Here is a 17,993-nt window from a genome sequence, read left to right as displayed (position 1 = left end):
GCGGTCGCGGTATGTTGGCGGCAGTCAGCATGGCGGTAAGCGGGATTTACCGCCTATGTCATAATGAGGGCCAAAGTCTTTTTGGCCCTGAGACTTCAGAACACAGGAGGCAAGCTCAACCCAAGCCCTTGGAGAGCACTTCTCAGCAAAGTCAGTGGGCAGCAGGTCAATAGCAGGGCAGCAGTCCTTCTCAGCAAAGCAGTCCAGATGAGTTATTTGGGCAGCCAGGCAGTTCCTCTTGACAGGTTGCAGGTTCAGGTCCAGAAGTCTCTGAGTTGGTGGGGTCAGGGACCCAGTTTATATACCCAACATTGCCTTTGACATAGGGGAGACTTCAAAGAGTGGTTTTGAAGTGCACAAGTTCCCCTTTCAGTACAGGTCTGTCTGCCAGGGTCCCAGTAGGGGTTTTTGCAGTCTATTGTGTAAGGGCAGGACACCAGCCTTTGAAATGTACGTGTCAGGCCCTCCACCCTTCCAGCCCAGGAAGACCCATTCAGTATGCAGATGAGTGTAGGTGTGACTGAGTGTCCTGTGTTTGTGGTTGTCTTGGTAAAATGCACAAGGAAGCTGTCAAGCCCAGACGCTGATTGGAGACAGACTGTAAGGCACAGATAGATTTTAAGAGCAGAGAAATGCTCACTTTCTAAAAGTGACATTTCTAAAATAGTAATATAAAACCCAACTTTACCAATAAGCAGGACTTTCTATTACCATTCTGGCCAAACTAAATATGACCTGGTTACCCCTTTCTGATCAGAATTTACCACTCAAACAGTATATGAGGGTGGCTGTAATACTATCATATGAAAGGACCAGGCCCCACAGTAGTAGAAAACATATTTATGAGTTTTCCACTAACAGGACATAAGCCACACATGTACATGTCCAGCCTTTTACTTACATAGCACCCTGTCCTATGGGTTACCTAGGGTCTACCTTAGGGGTGACTTATATGTAGAAAAAGGGGAGTTAAGGCTTGGCAAGTACTTTTAAATGCCAAGTCAAAGTGGCAGTGAAACTGCACACACGGGCCTTGCTATGGCAGGCCTGGCCATGGTTAAGGGGCTACTTATGTGGGTGGCACAACCAGTGCTGCAGGCCCACTAGTAGCATTCGATTTACAGGCCCTGGGCACATGTAGTGCACTGTACTAGGGACTAATAAGTAAATCAGATATGCCAATTGGGAATGAACCAATGTTACCATGTTTAATAAAGAGAGTATATGCACTTTAGCACTGGTAAGCAGTGGTAAAGTGTGCAGATTCTTAAAACCAGCAAAAACAGTGTCAGAATGGTGGAGGGAGGCAGGCAAAAAGTTGGGGGATAACCACCCTAAGGCTGTCAGGTCTAACAGTACTGTTCCTAGGGATCAGTGTGACTCCATTTTGGTCTTTTTTTAGTCAGATAAATATTGGCTATTTTTCTAAACTGGTGTTGAGTGATTTTGGTGGTGTTTTCACTGTGATACTGTTTGTGTTGGTATAAATACTTTACACATTGCCTCTGAGATAAGCCTGAGTGCTTGTGCTAAGCTACCAAAGGGGTGAGCAGGGGTTATACTGGGTGTGTATCTCCCTTACCCTGACTAGAGTGAGGGTCCCTGCTTGGACAGAGTGCAAACTGACTGCCAACCAGAGACCCCATTTCTAACAATAACGATCTGATTGCCTCCATCTACAAAGATGTTGTGGCAGCCATTTTAGGACTAAGTCCTTGTGTACTAAAAAAACATAAAAATAAGGGGGGGTAGTGGTGGTCCAAGAGGGGACTCCCTTGGGGCAACAAACAGAATATTTTGTTAACTGCACTACTGAAAATAAAAGGCAGGCTCTTGTCCTTTTCAAATAAAAGCCACCTAGGATGGGCCAGGGCCTTGGGGGAGTCGGCACATCTTTGTTTTTGCCTCTTGGGGTGTATGCCCCACCTCCCCGAACCACACAAAGGCCCCAAGGACCCCATCATTTAAGGCCCGTCAAATATCAGCTTGTGATATGAAACCCACGCTGTTGTGCTTTGCAGCAGGGACATTAATTCCTCTATGCTATTTTAGCACAAGTCACAACTATCACTGGACAAATTACAAATCTAACCATAAAGTGTTTTAAACACCACAGTTAGCATGCTGTTATTATCCCCTACAAAAGCAGCACACAAAGAACTCTGCTGGCTACTCTTAACGCTCCTCAGCCTGTCATTCAAATGGCACCCCACTGACCTAAGTGCCTGTTGTAGTGGCACCCACTCAACACAAATTTCTATTTGATTTCAAAGTGTGAAATCACCAAATTCTGAATGTTGCTGTACTTCACCCTAGGCACCTACATTTGGTGCCCAGCAAGGGTCTTATCTAATCTGCCACTATAAGGGTACTACTGTCACCTTTGTGTCAAAGAAACCAGGTTTTTAGGCCATGCTTGTGGAAATTGTTACGCCCCTTTGTATCACTATACCAAAAATATACTGATATTGCTAATACACTGGAAGACTGTGGTAAGAAATTACATGTGACAAAGGTACAAATATGTGTCTGCACACTCACACATACTTGTTTTTTTTTTAATGCAACCTAGTAACGTAGACTCACACTTTATTAACACTATTAGGTCTTCTTCAGACACTAAACATAAACATGTAAGCTTCAGGTTACAATTTAAGTACGATAGCTCACTGATTTCATGCAGTTGCTATAGAAGTTCTTGCATAATTTGTAGGTTACAGGTTCTGATGCTGCAAATTAGTTTAATGAATTATACACCTAATGTAAAGGGCTACACAAATCCTTTCAGGGAAAAATCAAACAATTTTTTTCTTAAGACATTGATAATGTGAAATCCATTTGTTGTGAAATACGTAAACCAACTCTGTTTTGTGTGTGTTCTTAGTGATTGGTGGGATAACCATAAACAGCTGAACACATGATATATTTAAACAATTGTATACAATTGTATGTGTTGTTAGTTGGCTCTGTAAAATCCAGTATATAACCCAACTGTTGTCGCTGATGGCACACATGTTCGTTTATCTGCTATGTGCTGATCAACTTGTGAAATGATAGGCAGAGCACATCTTATATTTTTTGTTTTTAGATCCCTCCTACAAGACAGTGCAAGCTGTCTGGTTGCAAAAGACCTATTCAGAACTTTCAGAAAGCTTAGGGCCCACCCATTACTTACCAATGGCCGGATCACTCTCATTTGCTTACTTCTTATTCAATTGCTTCCATTCCTCTTGTTGTTCCTCCTTCCCCTGGAACATAGGCCCATATGTATGACATTTCCTATTTGCGATTCCTAAATAGCTAATCATAAGTGATCGCTATTTGAGAATCGCAAATTGGAATGTACAAAAATTGTGATTTACTAATATTGATTCCTATGGAGTCACAATTACTTTTAGAAAATCACTGATTTAGGAAATCACAAAATTGTTACTTTCTAATAGGAAATAGCAGTTCTGGAAATCCTGTCTCCTTGTGCACAACAATGATGTCAGAGTAGAAAGGTTACAAATATATGGTGTTTCCTCAAAACAGAGGCCTATGCTGGAAGGAAGGATTGCCCCTGCCACACCAGTGTCCTAGATTACATCATCCCAGGAGAATACCACGGCCACAGAGAATGGTAGCAAGGATTCAGGGCCCAGAAAGCTCAAAGTGACGTTCACTGAGACGGAGCTGGAGCTCTGACAGAGGAATGTGTGGCCTATATGGCCCAACAGTTTGGAAAGGCTGCCTTCTCTGTGCAGGAAAGCCAAAAGACCCAGATATGGACCACCATCCTGGAGAAGATGAACTGCCTAGGAGTCACCAAGAAGGCCATTCTTAAGATACATAAAAGGTGGTACGATCTGAGGATTCATAAAAAGGAGAAGCTGGCCAGCAGGATGGCAGAGGGACGTGGAACCAGTGGGAGATCCCCACAACAACCCCGTCCAACTCCCATGGAGACAATCATAGAGGGGACCCTGGAACCAGAGAGTGTGGTGGGAGTAGGTGACATCGACACCTCCAAACCAGCAGGCACCATCCATGGTAAGTCAGGTTCCCTTCACTTACTTAACAAAACAGAATGTTGGTAAATCCATATGGCCATTGAGATGTTTGCCACACCCTGGCAATGCATCATGGGAGTTGTAGTACACATCCCCTACTTGCTGCACTGTCTGCTGATTACTAGCCCAATCATATTCCTGCAACATTATAAAGTCACAAACACATGTAACAGAGGCACATCATTATTGTGACCAAAATCTAGCAATGTATTTAAATAACTATTTACATTCATTTACACAGATCACAGCCTTGACGTACTAGGACCCCTTGCAGCCCAAGGGCCTACTGACGTGGTCATGCAGCACATAACACCACCAATCCCTCCACCCAACACCCTGACTCCAACTGGCAGGACAGCAACCATCTCACCGCTGCCAGATTTTGGAGACAGTGATGATGGCCAATCACAGAGTAGGGACCCCACAACATTGAAGGCCAGGACACACAGACAGAGCAGAGGGCAAAGAACAGCAGTCCATACTAAGAACTTGTCAGACAATAGGGCCCTCATTACAACCCTGGCGGTCGGTGTTAAAGCAGCGGTAATACCGCCAACAGGACGGCGGTAAAAAAAAATGGGATCACGACCACGGCGGAAAGTGCCAACGCAGACAGCCACTTTAACACTCCGTCTGCCACAGCGGTAGCAACAAACACCCTGGTGGTCACCGCCAACAGACAGGCGGAATACAATGTCCCGCCCACCCCATTACAACCCGCCAATCCGCCAACTTTTCCGGGGCGGTACTAATGCCATCAAAAGCACAGAGAAAACAGTGCTTGGGAGGGAAACCACTCACCTCTCGACACTCAACGAAGAACCAGGGGCCACATGTAGCAAACACGGAGATCATTTCTGAGCCGCAATCTCGGATGCAGAACGGTGTCTCAGACACCGTCTGCAACTCGCTATGGGGTCGCAAAGACCCACCTCATCAATATTAATGAGGTGGGTCGCATTTTGCGACCCCATAGCGAGTCCCTGCACTCACAGGGATGGTGGCCTGCTGAAGACAGCAGACCTCCATGTCTGTGACTGCTTTTTAAATAAAGCAGTTTTTTTTTTCATTTTGCAGCCCGTTTTCCTTAAAGGAAAACGAGTTGCAAAATGAAAAAAATACCGAAACCATTTGGTTTCGTTTTTTCAGAGTAGGCAGTGGTCCATAGGACCACTGCCTGCTCTGAAAAAATATTTCTGTCGACATTCACAAAGGGGAAGGGGTCCCATGGGGACCCGTTCCCTTTTGTGAATGAGTTACCACCAGTGTGACACTGGTGGTAACTGCGAGTTGCTTTGCGACCGCATTCGCGGTCACAAAGCAATTCTGAATTGCGATGCAAGTCGCACATAGGAAGGGAACACCCCTTCTGATTTGCGAGTCGCATTCCCAAATTGCGAGTCGGTACCGACTCGCAATTTGGGAATGAGCATCGCGTTAGGCTGTTTGCATGGCGCAAACTGCGATTTTCACAGTTTGCACCATGCAAACGGCTACCTACATCTGGCCCCAGGACCCCATGGAGCCCGAGTTACAGGTCCTGCCCATGCTGGTCTACCCCACTCATCTACCAGGAATATCAAAGGCGGTGGCGACAACCACGGTGAGTACTGCACCTAGTACACAGGGGAGAGGGGGAGGAAAAAGAGAGTGACAAACACACGCAACACCCCCACCCTCACCCACAACACCATACACACAAACACATGCAACAACATTACATGTATACCCTGTAACCCCCTGGAAGAATGCAAGGACAAAAGGAATTGAGTCCAATCAGTGATATATTCAAAATAGGCGGATATACGTAACAATTATAAAAACAGTATTTACAAATATTTACAATATGTACATAAGGCCGTACATTGGGGGTCATTACAACATTGGCGGTAAAAGCCGCTTACCGTCGTGCAGAAGACCGCTAACACACCGCCGCGCCCGCGGAAATCCGCCACAGCTATTATGACCCACATCCCGAAATCCGACAAAATTCAGACACCCACACAAGTCCGCCACACCAAAGGTCAGTGATAAACTGGCGAAAACAAAACCTCCACCGTCACGCCAACAGAAATACGCCCATGCTATCACGACCCACGAATCCACGTGGCGGTCTTTCAACCGCGGTATTCCATTGGCGGTACACACCGCCGCGCTCAAAATACACACACATCTCCAAAACACCACCACATTGGATCATTCGAAAGACACACACCTGAGACTCATACATACACCACTCCCACACACACAATACTATATAAAACACCCACCCACATCACCCACAAACCCCTACGACCACAATTGCGACAGAAGGCCAGAGAGAGACACTACAATCTACAACCTAGCATCCACAGGCACACAACACCATCACCCACATAACATCCACGCACAAAACACCACACACCACTACATATCACCACACTTATCACCACATACACCACCCCACACATTACCTACACCACCCCATGGCACGGCAAAGACACCCCAGGTTCTCGGAGGAGGAGCTCAGGGTCATGGTGGAGGAAATCGTACGGGTAGAGTCACAGCTATTTGGCTCACAGGTGCAGCACACCTCCATTGCCAGTAAGATGGAGCTACGGAGAAGAATAGTCGACAGGGTCAACGCAGTGGGACAGCACCCAAGAAATCGGGACGACATCAGGAAGAGGTGGAACGACCTACGGGGGAAGGTGCGTTCCATGGTCTCCAGACACAACATCGCGGTACAGCGGATTGGCGGCGGACCCCCACCTCCTCCCCCACAACTAACAAGATGGGAGGAGCAGGTCTTGACAATAATGCATCCTGAGGGCCTTGCAGGAGTCGGTGGAGAAATGGACTCTGGTAAGTCAAATCTTAACTATCATATGCCCCACCCTACCTGCATGCTATCAAAGACTCCCACCCTCGCCCCCACCCCTATCACTTCAACCCCTCACAAATGTACCAATATCACAAACCACCCATCCCAACACCAAGCCCTGCATGCAAAAACAAAGCATGGACACCCATCACTAAAGCATGCCCACTGCACATACCCATAACACCCCCCTCAACCATCATCACACAAGCCCACACACAGGAATGCCAGCACTGAGGTACACGGTCACCCACCCATTGCACACCATGAAACACACAGATGCAATAATCATGCCTTTCCACCCCTGCAGGACCACTACCCAACGTCATCAGACAGGAGGGTCCAGACATCTCCACCCCACCCACAGAAGAGGCCCACAGTGATGACAGCAGCTCTGTCCAACTGGACCTAGATGACCAGCCCGGACCATCGTGGGCCTCGGGACAGTTGGTTCCCCTCCCACAGGCACAGTCCACCACAGACCTTCCACCCTTTGGTAACACCAGCACAGCACCCACCCAGCGGGCCCATATCTCCGTCCCCAGGACACGTCAATCAGCTGTGTGTCCACCACTACAGGGAACCCAGGATAACCCACCACAACAACAGGGACCTGGGGGCAGTGGTAGTGGGCACACGGTCCAGGGGACGGAGGCACAGGAACACAGGGGAACTGGGAGGGCTGCCGTGCGACAGGGGGCGGACAGGCCAAGGGAACCCACTCTCCACGAGGCCTCTCCTCCATCATGGGAGCATACCACCACTCCCAGGAGACGATGGCGACGGTCCTGGCCTAGTTTCAGGAGACCCAGCGCCTGCAGGAGGAACAGTATATGGGCTTCAGGGAGGAACTCAGAACCATCAGCACCGCCCTGGGCACCATCGTAGGGGTGCTGAAGGAGATACTTAACACCAGGAGGGACACTGTGGCACTCCAAGGGGCCCCTGACACTAGCCAGGGCGATGAACTGCCCACCATCCCCGCCGGCGCTAGTCGACAGGAGGCACCGCCACAGGACCACCACACCAGCACCCCACCCACTGCAGATGGAGAACCACCCCGCAAGCGGTCCCTGAGAACCAGGAACAAGACAGAGCACGATGGCAAGACCCCGCCAAGAAATAAGACCACCCTGATTGTCATCCTACTGTCCCACTTTGTAACCCTGTCCATATTGGAACTGCCCCAGCTCCACTTCCTATGCCCATATGGGCAATGCACCTGTGAGACTCATAGACTGGACTCTGCCATGGACAATCCTCCACCATCACCCCTCAGCATTTTACAACCCCCCTCCAATATTCAGCACTGCAATAAACCCCCTTGAAGCACAAAACAACCTGGAGTCAGTCTGTGATTTAGAAAATGTATATTAGCAAAGACAGTGACAAAATGCGTTCTCAATTGTAATGTCAACATACCTATGTCACACATCTCAAGTCCATGAGGAATCTAAGCAGATGACACACGTTGGAAACCACACCTGTGAAACCGTAATGGAAATGTACAACTCAGTTACCAAATGCTGGTTGAAATCGACAGACAGGATAGAGGTAGAAGTGTGAAAGTACTTGTAGTAGGCAGGAATGTGTTCTCACCTGTGTGTCACTGGAAATATTGCTGGATAACTGAGTCCCTGTTGTCAATGTCTTCTTCCTCTGCTTCCTCCTCATCACTGTCCACAGGCTCCACAGCTGCCACAACACCGTCATCTGGACCATCCTCCTGCAGAAAAGGCACCTGTCGTCGCAAAGCCAGATTGTGAAGCATACAGCAGGCCACAATGATCTGCCACACCTTCCTTGGTGAGTAGAATAGGGAACCCCCTGTCATATGGAGGCACCTGAACTTGGCCTTCAGGAGGCCGAAGGTGCGTTCTATCACCCTCCTAGTCCGCCCATGGGCCTCATTGTAGCGTTCCTCTGCCCTGGTCCTGGGATTCCTCACTGGGGTCAGTAGCCATGACAGGTTGGGGTAACCAGAGTCCCTTAATAGCCACACCTGGTGCCTCTGGAGTTGACCCATCACATAAGGGATGCTGCTATTCCACAGGATGTAGGCGTCATGCACTGAGCCAGGGAACATAGCATTTACCTGGGAGATGTACTGGTCTGCCAAACATACCATCTGTACATTCATGGAATGATAACTCTTCCGGTTCCTGTACACCTGTTCACTCCTGTGGGGGGGACCAGAGCTACATGGGTCCCATCAATGGCACCTATGATGTTAGGGATATGTCCAAGGGCATAGAAGTCACCTTTCACTGTAGGCAAATCCTCCACCTGAGGGAAAACGATGTAGCTCCGCATGTGTTTCAGAAGGGCAGACAACACTCTGGACAACACGTTTGAAAACATAGGCTGGGACATCCCTGATGCTATGGCCACTGTTGTTTGAAATGACCCACTTGCAAGGAAATGGAGCACTGATAGCACCTGCACTTGAGGGGGGATTCCTGTGGGATGGCGGATTGCTGACATCAGGTCAGGCTCCAACTGGGTACACAGTTCCTGGATTGTGGCACGGTCCAACCTGTAGGTGATGATTAAATGTCGCTCCTCCATTGTCAACAGGTCCACCAGCGGTCGGTACACCGGAGGATTCCGCCATCTCCTCACATGTCCCAGCGGACGGTGCCTAGGAAGGACAACAGTGACCACAGAGTCAAACAACTCAGAGGTATGTACCCACAGTCTACACAGAACACAAAACATAATCCAAAAAGTTGCTTGTATGTGTGTTGAGTCTAGGCCTAGGTATGTGTGACGCAGTTGAAAATGAAGCCATGTGGGCCCCTGAAATGGCGGCTGCCTGACCTCTAAAGTGGGACAATGGGATGTGAGGTAACTGCGCTGGCGTTGTACACCGTCGCAGTAGGCGGTCGAAGAGCGTGGCGCAATGCTGCATTGGTTAACATTGGACCCTATGTGTCCCAGGAGCCAATGACGAAGTGCGCCGGCGGTGATGGTACGCACCGCAGCGGACGTCACCGCCGCGGACGTGACCACCATTTTCTATCTGTTCAATCACTCGATACCTGATCTTCGACAGGAGAGGACCTACACTGCAAGTGCTGCTGTGACCTCGGTCTGGAAGAGACAATGGCTTGTGCGTCTGGGGAAAGGGCCCCTGCCGTCACTGCACAGGAGTTGGAGAAGCTCGTGGACGGGGTCCTCCCCCAGTACACGCTACTTTACGGTCCTCCAGACCAACAGGTAAGTACACAGGGAACACTTTGTATGGGCTATGCCCGAGTGGAGAGGGCTGGTTGTAAGAAGGAAGGGGCCACAGTTCTGCGTGCATGATGGACTGTGAATGCATGTGCCACATGGCAAGGGTAGGGATGGGGGCCACTCACTTCGACAGTGTAGTTGTTAATGACTTTTCTTTTTCCCCTGAACATTTCATTTAGGTCAGCGCCCACCAGAAGAAGGATCCTGGCGGTGGCCTACCCGGAGTTGGATGGGTGCTTGAGGGCATCACAGCAGTCACAAGGGGGTGAGTACAACATCATTCTGTGGACTTTGCGCGCAGTGAAGGTGTCTGGGTGGGGGAGGAGGGCTGTGGGTTCCCCTAGGCCAGGGCGAGTTCCGTAGGCTAGGCCCCTCCGTAATGCAGGCCATGTGGCACTCTACCCCACCTCTGTAGAGTGCCAAGTACAGGTATACATGCCCCTGTGTCATCTATGTGTGCAGATGTCGACCATAGCCATGTAGGCCATATCCCAGGAACTACATCTGTAGAGCCCAACAGCGCGGCATAGTGCAGGGGGCTGCTGTGTCTGTATTGTCCGCCAACTGTAGCGGTAAGCCATGCACTCAACCTGTCTTTCTTCTGTCACCCCCGTCCCTTTTTGTGGTCTCCCTGTTCTTGTGTGCATCAGCATGATCAGCCAGAGGTACAGTGGCACCGGAGCACGAGGGAGCTGCATCCCACATGGCCATGGAGGGCCACACCACGGACTCAGAAAACACCAGTGGGACGGAGGGCGAGGGGAGCTTCACGGCGGGGACAGGATCAGCAACCAGCAACACGGCCTCGTCCTCCGATGGGAGCTCCCTTGTGGTGGCGGCAAAATCTGTGCCCCCCACTTCTACAGGTACAGCCTCCACCCCCCCTACCAGCACCGCCCTCCCAGCAGCCCCTCAGCCTTCGCCCCGTGCCCGCTCACCCAGGAGGGTGGGCATCACCTTCGCCCCAGGCACCTCAGCCCCTGCCTCTCTCACCTCTGCTGCCCTCAGTGAGGAGGCCATTGACCTCCTCAGGTCCCTCACTGTTGGGCAGTCTACCATTTCTAATGCCATCCAGGGTGTAGAAAGGGAATTGCAACACACTAATGCATTCCTGGAGGGCATTCATTCTGGTCAGGCTGCCCTTCATCGAACCCTGCAAACTCTGGCCTCAGCAATGATGGCAGCCGTTGTCCCTGTGTCTAGCCTCCCCCTCCAACTTCCTCCACCCAGACCCAATCCCCTGTACCCTTGCCTATCCCAAGCACACCATCAGACCAGCATGCACACACCTCACCACACAAGGGAAGCTCAGGCAAACATAATCACCACACATCCCACAGGCATTCACGCAAGCATCACACACATACAGACACACCAACATCCACTGCCTCCACTGTGTCCCCCTCGTCGTCGTCTCCCTCCTCCCTCCCAGTCTCGTCTACACTCTCACCTGCATGCACTACCACTACAGCCACTAGGTCCTGCACCAGCACACCCACCACCACACCCCGCTCACGTACACTCACCACCCCCACTACTATTTACACGTCCCCTGTGTCCTCTCCCAGTGTGTCTGTGACGCCCCCTCCCAAAGTACACAAACGCAGGCACACACCCACCCAACATACATCCACCTCACGACAGCCTCCAGCGCATGCACCTGCACCCAAAGCCACAAAAGTTACACCTCCTACAACCACCTCCTCTTCCTCCACTCCCAGACCCCCTCCAGCTACCCGTCCCAGTGTTCCTAAGAAACTTTTCCTGACCAAGCTTGACCTCTTTCCCACCCCCCCTCCAATTCATAGGTCCCGTACTAGCACCTCAGCCAAAAAATCTCCGGGACCAGTGGTGCCTGTTGTTAGAGGTATGTGGAGTGCACTGGGCACCAGGGCAGCCAGTGTGACACGGAGCAACAGCACAGTCAGTCCCCCTACCCCCTGTGAAGCACCAGAAGTTGGACAGTGCCCGGCGGGAGTGGGGGAAGACTCCAGCCAGCAAAGCCACTCACAAGGGTCCCGGGGGGAGTGTCCACTCAGCTGTGACTCCTCCCAAGGTGGGGATGTGGCAGAAGAAATCGCCAAAGTCTGGGAGGAGCAGCAGGGCGGAGAAAACCGCCATCATCCCCGCTGCCCAGGAGGCCAACGCCAGCCCAATCGTCACTGGCCAGGAGGCCACCGCCAGAGTCAGTGCCCAGGAGGGCAGCCCGATCGGTACTGGCCAGGAGGCTACCAGCCCGATCGTCAGTGGCCAGGAGGCCACCGCCAGCCACAGCCCAGCTGCCCAGGAGGGCCCCAGCAGCCACAGCACAGCTGCCCAATGAAGGACCGCCAGCCCCAGCCCAGCTGGGCAATGAAGGACCGCCATGGCAAGCACCGCTGAACAGGTCAGAAACTTCAAACTCAAGCACCGCTGAACAGGGCAAGCACCGCTGAACAGGGCAAAGACCGCCATGGCAAGCACCACTGAACAGGGCAAGCAACCCTGAACAGGGCAAAAACCGCCATGGCAAGCACCGCTGAACAGGGCAAAGACCGCCATGGCAAGCACTGCTGAACAGGTCAGAAACTTCAAACTCAAGCACCGCTGAACAGGGCAAAGACCGCCATGGCAAGCACCGCTAGCCCATGAGTGGCAGGGGCAGTGACGCAACTGGGACCGTGCAATCTGGGCACCAGTCCCCCTCCAGAACCAGTGGAGACATGCATCCCCTCAGTCTGTCCTGCACAGGATGAAGCACTCTGGGCACCAGTCCCCCTCCAGAACCAGTGGAGAAAGGCATCCACTCAGTCTGTCCTGCACAGGATGAAGCCCTCTGGGCACCAGTCCCCCTCCAGAACCAGTGGAGACATGCATCCACTCAGTCTGTCCTGCACAGGATGAAGCCCTCTGGGCACCAGTCCCCCTCCAGAACAAGTGGAGAAAGGCATCCACTCAGTCTGTCCTTCACAGGATGAAGCACTCTGGGCACCAGTCCCCCTCCAGAACCAGTGGAGAAAGGCATCCACTCAGTCTGTCCTGCACAGGATGAAGCACTCTGGGCACCAGTCCCCCTCCAGAACCAGTGGAGACATGCATCCACTCAGTCTGTCCTGAACAGGATAAAGCACTCTGGGCACCAGTCCCCCTCCAGAACAAGTGGAGACATGCATCCACTCAGTCTGTCCTGCACAGGATGAAGCACTCTGGGCACCAGTCCCCCTCCAGAACAAGTGGAGAAAGGCATCCACTCAGTCTGCCCTGCACAGGATGAAGCACTCTGGGCACCAGTCCCCCTCCAGAAAAAGTGGAGACATGCATCCCCTCAGTCTGTCCTGCACAGGATGAAGCACTCTGGGCACCAGTCCCCCTCCAGAACCAGTGGAGAAAGGCATCCACTCAGTCTGTCCTGCGCAGGATGAAGCACAGGATGAAGCACTCTGGGCACCAGTCCTCCTCCAGAACCAGTGGAGAAAGGCATCCACTCAGTCTGTCCTGCACAGGATGAAGCACTCGGGGCACCAGTCCCCCTCCAGAACCAGTGGAGACTGTTCTCCACTTGAGAGACTGTGGCTTTGCACTCCCCAGGATGTAACAGTGGGCAAACCACCCACTGTAGAGACTTAAGAGACTGTGGCTTTGCACTCCCCAGGATGTAACAGTGGGCAAACCACCCACTGTAGAGACTTGTGAGACTGTGGCTTTGCACTCCCCAGGATGTAACAATGGGCAAACCACCCACTCTAGAGACTTGAGAGACTGTGGCTTTGCACTCCCCAGGATGTAATAGTGGGCAACCCACCCACTGTAGAGACTTGAGAGACTGTGGATTTGCACTCCCCAGGATTGAACAGTGGGCAAACCACCCACTGTAGAGACTTGAGAGACTGTAGCTTTGCATTCCCCAGGATGTAATAGTGGGCAAACCACCCACTGTAGAGACTTGAGAGACTGTGGCTTTGCACTCCCCAGGATGTAACAGTGGGCAAACCACCCACTGTAGAGACTTGAGAGACTGTGGCTTTGCACTCCCCAGGATGTAATAGTGGGTAACCCACCCACTGTAGAGACTTGAAAGACTGGCTTTGCACTCCCAGGAATGAACAGTGGGCAAACCACCCACTGTTATCCACTTAAGAGACTGTGGCTTTGCACTCCCCAGGATGTAACAGTGGGCAAACCACCCACTGTAGAGACTTGAGAGACTGTGGCTTTGCACTCTCCAGGATACTTCAATGGGCATGGAGCCCCCTCGTGGATCTGGCGTGGTGCACTCATCCGACTGAGGTGCCCCCCTTCCCTTCCCCCTGAGGTGCCTGCTGTATTTCTATCTGATGCCCCAGCAGTGTTCTCTCCGTTTCTGGTCAGGTATCTTGTGTGGGCCTCGTCCATGCATTTTGGGCCCAGTGGTCCACGGACAATGACTTGTGCATTACCTGCACTACTATTCTTGGTGTATATATTTTTTTATGTGTACATATATATATATATATATATATATGTATATATATATATATATATATATGTATATCTTGGTTACTGTATTTTGATATATTACAATGGTTCCGCTCATTTCCTTTGGTCTTTGCATTCTTCCGGGGGGGGGGTTGGGGGTTGTTACTGTAATGTTTGGCTATGCATTGGTGTTAGTGTTGTAGTGGGTGAGGGGGTGAGGGTGGGGGTGGGGGTGTTGCGTGTGTGTGTCCCTGTCTTTTGCCTCCCCCTCCCCTATGTCGTAGGTGCAGTACTCACCGCTGTCTTCGCCGCCGGCATTGATGATCGTCGTACAGGAGCAGGAAGACTAGTGCAGGAAGTATTTTGAGTTCCGGCTCCATGGTGTCCTCCTTCCTCGTGGAGTGTGTAGAGGTGAGCGTTTTCCCTTTGAAATGGCTATTTCCGCCGTGATTTTATCTGCGGTGTATCCGCCTCGGAAAAGGTGGCGGATTGGTAGGTTGTGATACTGTGGGCGGTACATTGTCTCCCGCCTGTCTGTTGGCGGTGACCGCCGTGCTGTTTGTTTGTACCGCCGTGGCGGTCGGAGTGTTAAAGTGGCTGTCTTTGTTGGCGGTTTCCGCCACGGTCATAATTCCAATTTTTTTACCGCCGGCCTGTTTGTAGTCTTACCGCCGCTTTAACACCGTCCGCCAGGGTTGTAATGAGCCCTATTGTCCTTTTCACATGTCTGTGGGCCACTGGGCGAAAATTCATGGGCCAAGCTCACACTTGACTCCTGCCTCAATACAGAGAGAATACTGCAGGGGCATCAGGTGGTAAACACACAGGCACCTCAGGGGGATGGGGAGGGGGGGCACCTCAGCCAGAAGATGAAATAACACCACTGCTCCTGGAGAGGGCTACATGCCCACAGTGATGTCCTGTGGAGTGTAAAGCCACAGTCTCTCAAGTCTCTCAAGTGGGTGGTTTGCCCACTGCTTGGTCCTGGGGAGTGCAAAGCCACAGTCTCTAAAGTGGATGGCTTCTCCACTGGTTCTGAAGGGGGCTTTGTGCCCAGCCTGCTTCATCCTGCCAAGGAAAGGATGAGTGGATGCATATCTCAACTGATTCTGGAGGGGGCTTTATGCCCAGTGTGCATCATCCTGCCAAGGAAAGGGTGAGTGGATGCATATCTCCAGCGTTCTGGAGGGGACTTTGTGCCCAGTCTGCTTCATCCTGCCAAGGAAAGGGTGAGTGGATGCATATCTCCACTGGTTCTGGAGGGAGCTTTGTGCCCAGTGTGCATCATCCTGCCAAGGAAAGGGTGAGTGGATACATATCTCCGCTGGGTCTGAAGGGGGCATTGTGCCCAGTGATGCAGCACTTGGGGTGTGGCAGTTCACATTTCCTCACCTGGGTGTCTGAGGCATCAGATTTGCAGGGACCAGGTAGCATGATAGTCCATGGAGGCAGGGCTAGACTCCATCCTGCGGCGCCTAAGGCTGCAAACTGGTGGTAGTGGCGGTGCTGGTGGGGGTGCTGCCAGTGGTGGTGGGAGGCTCCAGCCCGTCTCCTGCAGCCTCGGAGGGATGCACACTGGGGCTGCTGCTGCTAGTAGTGGTCCTACTGTCAGCAGTTCAGGTGGGGGTGCTTGCGGCAGGGATGCTGGCGGTGCTTTCCGCGGTGCAGGTGCCGGTGCTGCCAGTGGTGGAGGGAGGCACCAGCCCTTCTCCTGCAGCCTTGGACAGCTGGCCACTGGGGATGCTTCTGCTGACAGTAGTTGTGGCAGTGGCGGTGCAGGTGGCAGTGCTTGCGGCGGTGCTTGTGGCGGGGATGCTGGCGGGGATCCCGCGGTGCAGGTGGTGGGGCTGGCCGTTCTGCTGGTGGGCACCAGGCCCTCACCTGCAGCCTCCGACGCCTCATGTGCCTTCCCTTGGGTTTTCTGCCCTTTCCTCACCTTGGCAGATGCGGTTTTGACCTTGGCTCTGGAGTTTTGGAGGAGGCCTTGCTGGGTGGGTCGTGCTCCTTGCCCTTGCTGCATGCTGTCCCCTTCTTCACCTTGGCAGGTGGCAGAATGGTTTGGTCCTTTGCAGGGGTTGGTGGCACACTGGCTGGCCTGACGGGTGCCCCTTTGAGCCTGTGGGAGTTGCAGGTACCACAGCGGACGCCGACTTGGTGGCTGAGGTGCTGGCCTGGGTTCTGGACTCCCTGGCCCAAGGGGAAGGACGGGGGAGGGGTAGGGAACAGGTCAATGTTTGTACGGAAAAGTTTTTTAGACACACTGGGGCGGGAAAATAGAGGGGGTTTGTAGGAGGTGTCTGTCTGCTGAGTATGGGTGAAGGTGCATGGGCTCGATGCTGTTGTGAGGTGGATGGCTGTTGGGTGGGTGGGTGCTTGTATTTGTGTACTTTGGGAGGAGGGGTCACAGACACACTGGGAGAAGACACAGGGGACGTGTGCATGGTTGTAGGGGTGGTGACTGCTCGTGAGGGGTGTGTTGTGATGGGTGTGCTGGTGATGGAGGTAGTGGATGAAGGTGTAGTGCATGCAGGTGTGAGTGGAGACGCTACTGGGAGGGTGGTGGATGAAGAGGAGGAGGAGGACACAGTGGAGGCAGTGGATGTTGGTGTGTCTGCATAGGTATGGTGCTTGTGTGAGTGTCTGTGAGATGAAGTGTGGTGCTTAAGTTTGCCTGAGCCACTTTTGTGTGGTGACTTGGGTGAATGCTGGTCTGAAGGTGAGCTTGTGATAGGCTGGGTTTGAGGGGATTGGATCTGAGTAGAGGGGGGAGGCTAGACACAGGGACAAGGGCTGCCACCAGTGCGGAGGCCGGAGCCTGAAATGCTCTCTGTTGGGCCGCCAGGCCGGAGTGAATGCCCTCCAGGTATTGCATTTGTTTGTTGCAAATGCCTCTCAACACCCTGGATGGCATTCAGTATGGTTGACTGCCCAACAGTGAGGGATCTCAGGAGGTCAATAGCCTCCTCACTGAGGGCAGCAGGGCTGACTGGGGCAGGGCCTGAGGTGCCTGGGGCGAAGGAGATGCCCACCCTCCTGGGTGAGCGGGCACAGGAAACACACTGAGGGGCTGCTGGGGGGCAGTGCTGGTAGGGGGGGTGGCGGCTGTACCTGTTGTTGGGGTGGGCACAGAGGTGTCTGCCACTGCTAGGGAGCCTCCATAGGAGGAGGTGTTGCTGTCTGTGGTGTTCCCTCCTGTCCCCATCTTGGTGCTCCCCTCGCCCTCAGTCCCACTGGTGCCCTCACCGTTGGTGGATTCGGCCTCCAGGCCCATTTGGGATGCAGCTCCCTCCATCACCGGTGCCTCTGCTCCTCCGCCAGATGATGCTAAAGCACATAAGGACAAGGTGACAAAACAAAAAGGGGAGAGGGAAGAGACAGAGGATACACTTGGTCAATGCCAGCAACACCAC

This window comes from Pleurodeles waltl, chromosome 12 (genome assembly GCF_031143425.1).
Source record: "Pleurodeles waltl isolate 20211129_DDA chromosome 12, aPleWal1.hap1.20221129, whole genome shotgun sequence".
Lineage (NCBI taxonomy): Eukaryota > Metazoa > Chordata > Amphibia > Caudata > Salamandridae > Pleurodeles > Pleurodeles waltl.
Note: the sequence above shows the minus strand (reverse complement) of the source record.